At 40.1% G+C, this 13,007-nt stretch overlaps 1 protein-coding gene across 2 annotated transcripts in view; it reads left to right on the top strand.

Moving 5' to 3' along the window:
- frmd4ba (FERM domain containing 4Ba) overlaps positions 1-13,007 on the top strand; it is a 77,041-nt gene that overhangs the window by 14,876 nt on the left and 49,158 nt on the right. For both annotated transcript variants that reach the window (XM_058631041.1, XM_058631040.1), the window contains exon 2: positions 6,093-6,472. The gene's annotated coding sequence lies outside the window, so the exon portion shown is untranslated. The remainder of the gene's footprint in view (positions 1-6,092; positions 6,473-13,007) is intronic.

The following is a 13,007-nucleotide window of genomic DNA, read 5'->3' as shown; positions in this document are numbered from 1 at the left end:
TTTATTGCAGAAAACTGCGGATAATAATCCCTTCACCTCAGTGTGTGGTCTAGAAACGTAATGGTACCTGCTCACACCTAAAGATAGATTTGTTGTAATTTATGTATTGCACACAGGGGACTGACACTGACAGATGACATTTTTGAGCAGCATTAGTTCAACTGCTGTAAAAGCTGAGGAGTGAAAGTTCACATGAAAAAGAATGATGTTGCTTTTTCATTGAATCATTTTCTGAGTAAATGTGGTGAAAAACCTGTGTCTCCAGATGAACGGCCTGCACACTATTTCAGCTGTGCATCGTCTTCATAATTCATAATTAACCCTTAGAACACAGAGTATTCGGCTGCTTTTTTCTATTACTATGTTTAAACATACAGTGTATACAGAGGCTATAGGGATGTGCAATATAGGGTGTCTTATATCCTTTTTCCGCACAACCTATAGGCAAAAAATCATTTTCCCCAATTATATAAACACACCTGAAAAAAAATTACTCAAAATGTTTAAAATCAGATTGAATTTGTGAAATTTGGAAACACGTCACAGTTCAAAGTTCACTTGGCTCGTTTTTATGAACAAAAAGAAAGAAAGAAAAACAATCTATTTTGTCAATCTATTTCTGCACAATTATTGCTACCTTATAACACTACTAAAAATGCGATATAAAAAACACATAAGAAGATGAAAAAATACCTGAATATGTGACCTATAAACACACCCCTCAAGGATGTCCATGTAAGGAGTTGTGTATGATTCCCACTGCAAATTACCATGGGTGCGTGTGAGCACTAAGGGTTAACAGCAAACTGCCTTGCTCCCTATAGAAACTATAGTGTCTTGGTATGTGAAGTAACTTTCATTTCCTTTTTTTTTCTATGTGCACAAGTATTTAGGATAAACTTCATTTTGTGGGCAATTTATACGACAATTTGTACAATTTATACGACAATTGTATATTTTAATCATAGTAATCTATTGTTTTAAAATGTTCTGCAGTTCTTGAGAATGTGCATGAAACAATACAATAGATGTTAGTGCATGTTCCTGTCGTTTTTTACAGGCTAGTCACATGATTCCACTAGTGACATGCTGTGTATGCCTCAATTATTGTAGACTGTACAACAGTTGCCAAACATGCAGAAATGTATTGGTGCCAGTGTAATGTGAGCGTGTGAAGTCACAAAAACATTAAGACATCGTCCGATTACTGTGGACATTATGAAATGTATATTTGCTCAGATTTAATTGTTGTGATTTTGTAGACACACCTCACATCTTTAGACTTGTAGTTTTGTTCCTTGTGCACAAAGGCTCCATCACCTCACTCAAAATCATACTGGATTGGGTCGGCCACTACTACCATCAGCAAGAAGCAACATGTTTAGTGTGATGAGGTTGATCGGACTTTGCAATGTTAGTATTTGCAGCCCAAATGTGAAATATGTGAAATAAGTAATTATTTCAAAGATTTTTTTTACGAAATATGTCAAAATCTACAAAAATTTAACTTTTAGTGCTTCAACACCATGATTTCTTCTACTACTAGTTCCCTATTGTTTTCCTTTTTTTCTCCACATGGGTATTGCTGTAACTAAACATCTCCACTAGAGGGAGCCAAAGAGGTAGAAAAAGCCAAATCACTCGAATGAACAGAGCGTCACAACTTGAGAAGAGCTTTCATTTGGTTTTAAGTTTTCATGATTCTTGACATTAATCAGTATGTCATCATAGAATGAACCACACTTTTATTTTATTGACTCTATGTAACAAGCATGAACTAGAAATTCAGCAATTTCCAATATTTGTTAGGACATTTGACCTTGTGGGGACATTTTGTCAGGGCCCCACAACTTTAAAGGGCTTTGGTTTTATGGTTAGGGTTAAAATTGGGTTTAGGTTAGGGTTAGGGTAAGGAGTTAAGGTTTTGCACTTAGTTGTGATGGTTAAGGTTAAGGAGATGCATTTTGTCAATGATGTGTCCTCACTAAGATATAAAAACAAGTGAGACATGGAGGATTATATCTTAAGACTATGTTCACATCTTTATTTTGCTTTAGGGAATCCTTTTCTGACTGGAAACTACAGCTTTTGTTGCTTTGTAAAATGCAAATGTCAGTTTCCAGTCATGAAAGCCTGTCTAATGGTGAGATCAAGTGTCAAATGTATTTATGGTCAAGGGTCTAAAATCTGGTTTTGCGTGCGTTCATGCTGGAAAGCCATGTTTATACATGCCTAATCAGACAGATTGAGTGAGTCTTTTGGTTCTTGGTGCAGGTAGTGAGCTCCGGTGCATTCATTTTCAGTTCATAAAGTTTTTAAAAAAGAAGGTTTAAAAGCACATTTACCTGGTTCCTTCTGTGTTCGCTGAGGAACAAGACTCAATCTTCAAGTATCTCAAATACATCACAATAGTCATCAACTTTGACCGATTTAAAATATGTATTAATATAACTTTTGTGGTCATATTACCCACCCTTATAGTTAATTATCATCATGTACACTGCACATGACTTGTGTGTGTTATAGCAGTTTTTCAGGGTGATGGCGAGGAAGGGGAAGACACAGCGGACTGAACGTCTGAATCCATTCATTCTGACCTGGAAAAATTCAAAAGACACACTGAAATGACCAAACTATGGAGAAGAATGGAGGCTGGTCACACAACAGCTGACCTGCTTTGGGCTGCAATGAGAGGATGAGATGGGACGCAGGGGGGTTGGTGCTCACTTATTGTGAATATTCCTTATTGACGTCCCTGCTTTGTTTGTCTCGGCTAATCATGAATTCACAGAGGTCACTTTAAAAGGAAGCATGGACACTGGCGAAAGCTAATGTCTGTCAAAACACAAAAGTGGATGACATTAGCAGTCCATCAAGGTCAAGGCTGATGGCATGGGGCTCAGTTAATCTTGGTCTTAGTCTCTTAGTCATGGGGGGGGAGTGGAGGCAATATGCAACTATAAAGACTCACATGAGAGGATGCACATTGACAACGGAGGGACAGTGTGTCAGTGAGGGGCTGCTCTCAGGAGGACAGACCTCTCCGTGTTAACATCTGTTCCACAAGAGCAACATAATCCCCTTGTCCTTAAAATTCATAGTTTCCTCCCTTTGCACAAACAAAGGGGCCCAAACTCACAATGTGTCCACCCTCTGTTCCCTTCTCCTTGTTTAACTTAGATTAAAAAAAACTTAAATTTGATTAAATGAGCATTTCACTTTGATGTTATCAGTGATTTTAATTTGGCTTATTTTAATGTCCTGTTTTTCTTTGTCTGTTTGCATGATATAAACCAAAGCCCAGAGGTTACTGGTCATGTTTTAAGCCTAAATCTAACCATGAAATGCAGTGCTGTTTTTTTGGTTTTGTTTTTGTTCTAATGACAGTAAAGCCTATATGAAGTGTCATGAGAACAATAGCTAGTTGGGAGCTGAGGCCAAGCAGAGATTTGGAAGAGGAGGAGGAGGAGGAGGTGGTGTGGCGTGGTAAGGAAGGGGGGGTATTTGGTGCACACATGGCACTGGGGTGAGCCTAATCACGGGCTCGCAGAAATCCTCACAAATGGGGAGGGGGATGGTGGGGGTGTTCTCTCCCTGAAGTGACTCATTTAGTCTTTGAAGGGAAGCATTTATGCCCCCGTAACACAGCCGGCCTGTGCCTGGAGTAGACATTAGGACTCATCTTTTGTGTCTTTTTTTTTCCATTCCCTCTCGTGTGTGTGTGGATGCAGCCAAGGGAGCATCCCCTCGTAGCTGCCCTGACACAACGAGGTAGCGGTTTACAATAAACTGGACAGTTTTGTCCCTCCCATTTCCTCACCCCTGCCGTAATTCTGGATTAGTGGGCCATTTTTCTATTGTTCAGCCTGTCACGGAGCCACAACAGCATGGCACTCCTTTCCTTCCCCTTCACACTGTAGTCACAGGAAAATCTAAAACATGTTATGTTCTCCTCACCCTGTTCACCTCGCCATCTCCAAAAGTCTGACTTCTTTAGTTTCTGATTTAATCAGACTCAGACTGATGGATTTACAGCGATATTTCCAGGACACTGTGTGGACACTGATGAGAGAATATGACCATATACCCACAGGAGGTCTGTCAGACTTTGTCAAGTTGGTATATAATAGATTTAAAGAACAATCTGGATCTGTTGAGCTTTCTCTCAATAACCCCAAACCCAACAGTTTTCTTTCAAGTTTGTTAGTTAGTTAGTTATTTATTGGCAACTGGTCTTACTTGTAAAGTTAAAGATGTTTCACCTGTAAAGCTAGTGCCTACAACTAACTCCTGAAGATTACGATGACCTGGACGATTAAGAATCTTTTTACCTTTACAAATGCAATCTGTCATTATTATAATTTATTCTTATTCTTATTCTTATTCTTATTGTTGTAATGACCAAGTAGGTTGTTAGATACAAGAGATTTTCTTTGATGTTTGTGCAGAAAGAAACACAGAAAGAAGAAGGAAATGGGGATAAAGAGGGCTTAGCATCATTAAAGATTAAAGCAGATTAATTAATGAAAAACAAAGCAATTACTGGAGAATTGTAAACACACATCATCTAAATAATTTGATATAAGACAGTACGTTACCAAACACCTTTATATACTGTACATCTACACTGTACATTCAGTAGACACAGAGCATCGTAAGCTTTCATTTTTCGGTCCTGTTTGTAAGGTCGATCTGTGAATTCAGTCCAATATTTAGACTTTGTGTTGCTGTGTTTCAGTTAAATAGCTGGCTTTATATCACTGATCGGAGCAATTAGTGTGACTTGCTTCCCGTGCTGTGAACCAGCTTGGGGCACAAATGCTCACTCTCACAAATGATTGTGAAAACATGCAGGCTGCCAGTGTGGACACAAGGAGAAAACTGATTTATAGCCACTTAACAAAAGGCTCACCTAATAAAATCTACACCCACTAAACGCCATGACATGTGAGCCACTTTCCATCTCACGAAAGTGAGAGTAAAGTTTGTAAATTGCTTATTTCCCTGCTCCCAAAACCACAGAGAAAATGTATCTGGGTTTTTTTTTTAACTAAGTTTTTTAAAGCTGCTGCATGGAAAATGTTTAATTAATACATTTCTGAGAGTTTGGCTTTCACTCATGCGATTCCTTGTTAATTTACAGTATATTGTAAAAAGAAAAATGAACCTAATGAAGCTTTGAGTGATGCACAATAAGGTTGTATGGTTCACTCGTGCCATAAAACCTCCTTTTTAAACTGATGTTATCCCTTTTTGCTGCCAATACGATACATGTAGCACATACATGCAAAGGCTTATTGCATCTACCACTCATGTATATATAATGATAAAATGTTTGTTGTCTGTCTGATACGATTCAAAACCCCTAAATGACATATAAATGCTTCAATGCTGTTATAACGGTTGGAACATTGATTTTGGAATGTGTTAAGAGTTTGGTAAATTAAAAAAAAATCTGTATACATGATATTGTCATCAATAGATACTCAAGGGGCCACATGGGTGGTGTAGTGGTTAGCACTCTTGCCTTAGATCATATGCAATAATGTGAAAAGGTGCCTTTCTGCATTGAGTTTGCATGTTCTCCCCGTGTGTGTGTGTGTGTGTGTGTGTGTGTGTCCAAAAACATGCGGATGGGGATTAGGTAAATTGGGCACTCTAAATTGACCGTGTGTGTGTGTGGATGGTTGTTTGTCTCTATACGTGGCCCTGTGATGGACTGGCGACCTGTCCAGGGTGTACCTCGCTTATCACCTTATGTCAACTGAGATGTGGAGGAAAAAGCGGCAGAACATGTATGGACAGATACACAAGGCAAGATGGCAGCCTCCTTAAAGAAAGGCCCTCACCAAATGTTAACGCATGTAAAAAAAAAAGGTTCTTTCTAGGATCAAGCACGTTTTACTGTTAAGCAACATGGGGTTAATATATTAGATTTTATGTCCATAAATCCTCCTGAATGTTACACACTGGACCTTTAACATATGATACACAACTTGTGATCTGTGACACAAAGAGTGAAAACGTGCATGTGCTTCATCCATCCCATCCCACACACTGTTTCATTTTGTTTTTATTTGGTCTCTGTGCAGCAGGGAGCGCTACTACAGTGGCCAACAGCAGCAGAGGGACATCCCCGCGTCTCATCCCAAATGTGTGAGAGGAAGGTGGGCAGAGAGGAGGCGGGGAGTGAGTGGGACGAGACGGGACTGGCTGCTGCGTGCAGTGTGGGAGACAATTGGTCACCAAAGCCGAGCAGGCAGCCACCGGCGGCAGCTTCCCTCCTTTGCTTTGACTTTTCAAAACGCGCTGGACAACGACGCACAAGTAACTCCCCATTCATCCCAAACAAAAAAGCTCCCACTCACACAGAGAGACTCGCGTGTCCAGTGTGGAGCGAACAGCAGGATTTATCTATGTGAGTGACGGCTGAGAGCCGGCCGGCAGCCCCGCGGAAACAAAAGGAGACAAGGTGAGAATCGTTTGTTTGGTTTCCTGAGATGAGCTCATTAGCGCGTTTCCTCATCATATTTAAACGGTGGAGCAATAACAGCTTATGTGATCACCTGTTATTCAGCCTTTGTGGCAGCCACATGGTTCGGTTTGTTGTCTCATAATATTTTCAGTAACTCGCCCACTTGGCACTTTTAGACCCGTATTTGATCCACTGCGTGAGCTTTGAATGCGCACGTTTACGCACGAGCGTCGCACAGAAACAAACAGCGTCTCCTGCGCTTATTTTGTGTTCATTTGTTTCAGTGTAAATGAATAATTCGCCTGTGTTTGTACCTGACTTCTGCTGACTGGCATGTCAGCTGGCTGTTGACATGTCAACAGGGTGTCCTGCTGGTCACAGTGGTGTACTGGAGTTGTTGGTAGTGTCAGCTCGACCCCTGTTCAGACTGACAGAAAGAAATACGATGTTTGGCCTGATTAGTTTGTATAACTGTATCACAAATACAACATCAAAATCCCATTCAAACCACATCTTTGTTGGGACTAGATTATCAGACTGAAGTATCCAATATGTTCCATTGATGTGACTCACATCACCAGTGTTTTACTGCAGTGACTTGACAGGCTGATTGTTAGGAGACTGATTTAATGCACTTCCATTTTCCCTGTTTGAAAGCAGTGACACAAACATGGGTCATTTCCAAAACAGCCCATGCAAATCAATAGAGTCCTGGCAGCTGATGTCATGCAATCCAACAGTGCAACAGTGGTGGATAGTTGTTGTGCGCTAGGATGCCGACACAGTCGGGAACATTTTACCTGAGATACAGCAGAGTTTTAAAGTGAGTGTGGAAGATACGTGTTACTGGTGTAACGCTCATTGGACTCAAATTTAAAGCCTTACTGTATTTTAAGACAAGTGGTACGTGAGCTTCCTCTGGTGATACTTGGAGGAAAATCAGAAACACTGTTCTACTGTATAGACCAGGGTATGTGATCGTGGAGCTAAGCAATTTTGACCGGCACGCATAGAAAATTAAACAAATAACAAAAGAAACTCATCTCTCACTCCATCTTAATCTAATTTCACTATACCAGTGTGTGAAGTATATGTGAGGAAGAGGAGAAAGCAAATTATCTTAGTGGGAAAAAATCTGCCTCTATTTGACAAAGTTAGGGGTTAGATCATTGCAAGTTAAGTTTCCCTTACGTTTCCTGACCGGTGAATCTGGATACATAATTTCAGCATGGTTATAGACTCCAGTGTTAAATATCTTGTTTATTTTCCATGCTTATATTGTGACATGTGAGTATTCTACAGAGTAGAATGAGGGAAAGCATATCAGAAAGTTGAAGATGTGGTGATGCTACATGTCGGAAATAATGTCTGCTCCGGCTGTTTCCATACTTGTGAAAAACTTTCAAGTGCAGTGTGAACTCTCACAGCGTGAAACTGGTACCATTCATTTCTCAGAAGCTTGTAAGTGTGTAAGCTGTTTAAGCATATGTCTGTAGCTCTGTTGGTTTGATCACTGGCAATTATCAGTGCAGACAGTCTGCCTGAAAATATCAATATAAAATAAAAAATATATTGAAATAGTGACCAGTTCAGTGATAATAATCTACCTTTAAATAAATGCACCTTCAACTAAAATGGGTGAATAACAATAGCTGCAGCTTCTGTTCTGTCATATTAAAAGTTAAAGAGAAAAACACTTGTCTTTCTCTGTGACGCTGTGGTCGGCTGCCCTCTGTGTGAATATCCTGTTTCCTGGACTAAACAAACAATGGGGAAGCAGGCATGTGATATCCTGTGTGGATCTCATGTCACACACATGACATAAAGAGGGAGAATGAGTTCAGAGCTCCAAAATACACCGTAAATAAATATGTAAAGTGCTTTTTCCAGGATTGTTCATGGTGGAAACCAGTGACGTAACAATGAGTGACACAAAACAAAGGCGGCACAGTGTTAGTGTGGATGAGCAACTCTCCTGATTGAGTGCCTCATGAGAGAAACATGTGCTGTGTTCCTCTTTTTCACACACACGCAAAATGCGAAGGCACGACTGCTTTGTGTTGACTGTAGTCTCGGGCGTTCAGGTGATTTTAATGGGGTCAGCACTTCTGATTCAGTAAAGCCGTCAGTTAACCGTCACAGAATTTTTCCAACACCCCTGTTCTTCACAAGTCAGTGGCCATTACCAATCGTATCCATGTGTGATGCATCACCACATCCAGTCCGCTTGGTGAGTGTGACCTCATCCGATGAAGCGTTCCCACCGCCATTGCTCACCCAAAGCCCTGTGTTGTTGTCGAAAGTTGCTCCTCAGCATTTTTCCTCTTTTTCCCACACGCCTTCATTATAATGTTCAGTGTGTGCGTTTGAATGAGAGCATTTGTCAGTTGGGCTATGTGATACTGTTGTCATGCAGGTTCATATAATTCAACACTTCTGCCAGAAAGCAAGTTCCTGCCAGACTGGTTCTGACAACAGATTACCTCTGTGCAGAATGATCAATCTCTTGGTTAAAGTCTGACATGTGGTGTCTGGGAATGTAAATGGGAATATTTGAAAGTGAAATGAATTTGTTTTTTTGGCAACAGCATGAGGTAACATATATATTTTATAAAAAAAAAATTAAACCTATAGCTGCACAGTTAAAGTGATAGTGCAGGTTGCATGAGATAACATTACATTACATTACATGTCATTTAGCAGACGCTTTTATCCAAAGCGACTTACAATAAGTGCATTTAAACCTTTGGGTACAAATAAGAGCTAGAAGTAAGTAAGAGCTTCAAGTAAATCAAACTATGAAGTGCTAGTCATAAGTGCGATATATAGTTGTTTTTTTTTTTCCGTCGTCGTTATCGTCTTAGTCGAGGTAGAGTCGGAAGAAATGATAAGATAAACACAGAGAAACAAGGAAAAACTAATTTTATCCACTAATTATAATGATAATCATTTAATATAAATAAAAATGTAATGTAAATCTGAAGTTTGCACATTACTCACTCCCCTGCATCAAATGCAATTGAAAAAAGCAGATCTTTCTGAAGGCCCCCTTTACACCTGGCATTAAAATGTGTTTTCTGCATTCGGATAAAAATCGGATAGAGCCTGACCACTTGTAAATAGACGGTCAGCGATGCATTGTGACCAGATTGAACAGAAGTGTCTCCGCCCCACCCACAACTGTGTGAGCGGAAATACGTCGGTGGCTCCGAGCACGGCTAATGTGAAAGCAGTGTGAGTGAATACGCAGTTTCCAGTTGTCGGTTTTCCGCTTGTTGAAGTCAACTTCTTCCCCTTCTTCAAAAAGCAAAAAGGAGTCCACACAGTAGCACAACGTCACGTCATGTACTTTATTTTTACAGCCCACAGGTGACCAAAGTGCTTTGCAAAATAAAAGCATTACAGACACACAGCATTAAAAACACATTTATGAAACATAAATTGAAGCATGAAAATACCAATTAAAAACACACAAGACTAAAAAGTGTACTCAAAGAATAAAAAAAGAATAAAAACTGTTTCCACACTACTGGGTATTAAAAGACATTCTGATTATATACGTTTTAAGGTCAGGCCCAGGTCAGTGATAACGCAAATCTCAGGGGGGTGGAGCTTGTTCCAGAATCTGGGGGCGGTCACTGTTTATATCTAGACTTGGGCACGTCACACAAAAGCTAGTTGGACGACCGCAAATCTCTGCTGTGCTTGCGAACACTTACATTTTTTAAATAGGTCGGGGCGACGCCATTAAGGGCTTTAAAAACAAACTCTCTGAAACGTACAGGTAGCCAGCGGAGAGAATAAAGTATTGGAGTGATGTGATTTTGGCTACCTCAAGGTTGTGGCGGCAACGTTGTTTTTGTTGATATGGCGATACACAGGACATGATGCTGTAGAAGCATGTGTAAACGCATGTGAAGAAGTGCTATCTGATCACAGACTATGCATTCTAATGCTGGGTGTAAAGGGGGCCTGATGGAGGCTGTAGTGTATCAACAGCTGCTATGCGCCACACATGTTCTTGATGGACTTACTGTAGGTGTGGAAGTTTGTTTCCAAAGTGAAATAAACTTCAGTTTCCGGTCAGAAAAAACACGGTTGGTGTAGTGGTTAGCACTCTTGCCTTTGCAGCAAGAAGACCGGGGTTGGAACAAGGGCCTTTCTGCATGCGAGTCTGCATGCGTGGGCATTAGGTAATTTGGTCACTCTAAATTGACCATAGGTGAGAGTGAATGGTTGTTTGTCCCAATATGTCGCCCTGTGATGGACTGGTGAACTGTCCAGTGTGTGACATGTCAGTTGGGATTGGCACAGCACCCTCTGGTGGAGGATAGAGTGGTAGATAATGGCTGAATGGATGGATATTGTAGACTTAAGCATATATTTTATTCGTAGAAGTGTCTGATTTTCTGCACAGTAACCACACGTCCTGCAAAAGCTGCATATTGTAGAAGCCTATTAGCAACCAAGCTGTCATATAACTGTTTGGTGGACAGATGATATTGAATAGCAAGTGCTTAACTGTTGTTAACAACTGTAAACAAAAATAAGAAGAAGCATGGATGTTCATGTGTAAACAGGCTTTTCAGCTGGAGGCCTAATTGAGAGACAGACACTAAAGTGTTTTCTCATTAATGTGTTTGTGGGTCAGCAGTAATCTATAGGCTTTACAGCAGAAATCAATTTAGGTCCCTTAGGTAGAGTGGACAGCGTAAAGAGCCTGTGGGCTATTTAAAGCAAAAAAGATGAGGCCTATATAAAAATAAAATAAACTTTTCATCACAAATGTCCTGCATCTAGTGACTTCTGGAACATAATTACAGAAAACACGCTTCACACTGAAAGTTGTGTCAACAGGAATCTGTTCCTGGTTGGCAGCAGACCAGCTCAGCAGTGAACAGACTCGTGAACAGACAGCTTCTTTTCCTTGTTTCATGTCTGCTTTTCAGACAGGACATCCTGACAAAAAAAGGAAAAACCTAAAACAAAGAGTCTAGACCTCAATTTCGCAATTAAGACCACATAGACATTGTGAAACATCCAATTTTATTTTCTGTGTATTCAAAAATGATGGTTCTTGCTCACAAGAAATAGCAAGCGCAAAGATTTTCTTTGATTTCAGAGGCATTTGGCTCCTTCATGTGGTTATGTGTAATATTCCATGTTTATTTCCCCTTAGAGTAAAACAGTAAACACAAACATCAGGCCTGGAGAGTTGCTCTCAACTCTGTAATTCCCCGCCCACCCCATATATGGCACTATTTATATTGTATGCTTGTATAACATTGTTTTTATATTAAACTAATATCTAATATGTAAAAACCGTTGCGACCCCTGCCCGCAGTATACATCCATTGACCCCCTGTTGAAGACCTCTGATTTAAACAGAGTCCCCTTTTGTGTAAGGACAGACACATGCCAGTCTGTGGACTAATCCCCCTCAAAATGCAGCATTCAAGCTCAACCCCTTATGAATTATTTAAAGTAGTTATATAAATGAGGTAAAACGGTCGATGGGCGATACATCATTATCTTCCCATTATGGAGACAACTGTTTTAATGAGAAAGTAAATGTAACCACTGTTATAATTTGCACATTGCTTCACTCTCCAGTATCTTTTGAGATGTTATTATGTACCAGTTGTGTTTTGCTTCGGTAGTTTATGACATGCATGATGCTGAAATGGAGAGAACATGGTCAGCAAAACAGTAATGTGTTGAAGACACCTTCACAGAATGACTGCGTGTATGTACAGAAGCACAAGTTATCACGAGCCTGCTTGCTGCTTATTGATGGCAATACTTATTGGTACTTCATACTTTTATTTATTTTGTTGGGGAAGACACCTGGAGCTGTGGTGGAGAATTGTTCTTTTTCACTGTCCTGAAGAAGTGTTAATCTGTTTTTTTTTCTGAGTCATCTTCCTGTCTGTGGCTGCTGCTTGACTGATGTTCCGTCTGTGATTATTTAGCACATAAATTAGAAGTTCTTAAACAGTGATTTGAGTCTGAGTCTTCTCTGGGTGTCAGAGCAAGGGACGCTGGACAGACGATGCAGCTGTTTTTAGCAACAGCAGAAATGTGAGTTTTGTGTCAGTGACTAACTTAAAATTAAATGGAATCCCTTTGTATTTTTTAACAGCTGGTTTAGATGAAGCAAAACATCTTAAGATCACTCTCAGCTTAAGGAATCGTTCTGATATTTGTATACACCAAGCAATGCATTGATTTGGTGTATTAAACATCAGTTTTTAGTTGCCTCAGAGTAAAATTGTGTCACTGTCAGGGCCTCAGTTACCTTGAAATACTTGTGAATGTCTATCCTACTGATAACCCAGGTTATAATTGTTTTTCTTAGCCCTACAAGATAAAAATAGTCTGGTGTCCCCCTTCTGAGGAGTTTCAGATTAGAAAATGAAACGGTTGGATGAATCTGGAACCTTCAGTGTAGCACAGAGCATTATTTGAGAAGCACTGATCTAGTTTTCTCAGTTCATCCAGCTCACATACTACATATGTGGGGAGGTGAGAT

This window comes from Solea solea, chromosome 6 (genome assembly GCF_958295425.1).
Source record: "Solea solea chromosome 6, fSolSol10.1, whole genome shotgun sequence".
Classification (NCBI taxonomy): domain Eukaryota; kingdom Metazoa; phylum Chordata; class Actinopteri; order Pleuronectiformes; family Soleidae; genus Solea; species Solea solea.
Note: the sequence above shows the minus strand (reverse complement) of the source record. Positions and strands in the feature narration are given on the sequence as shown.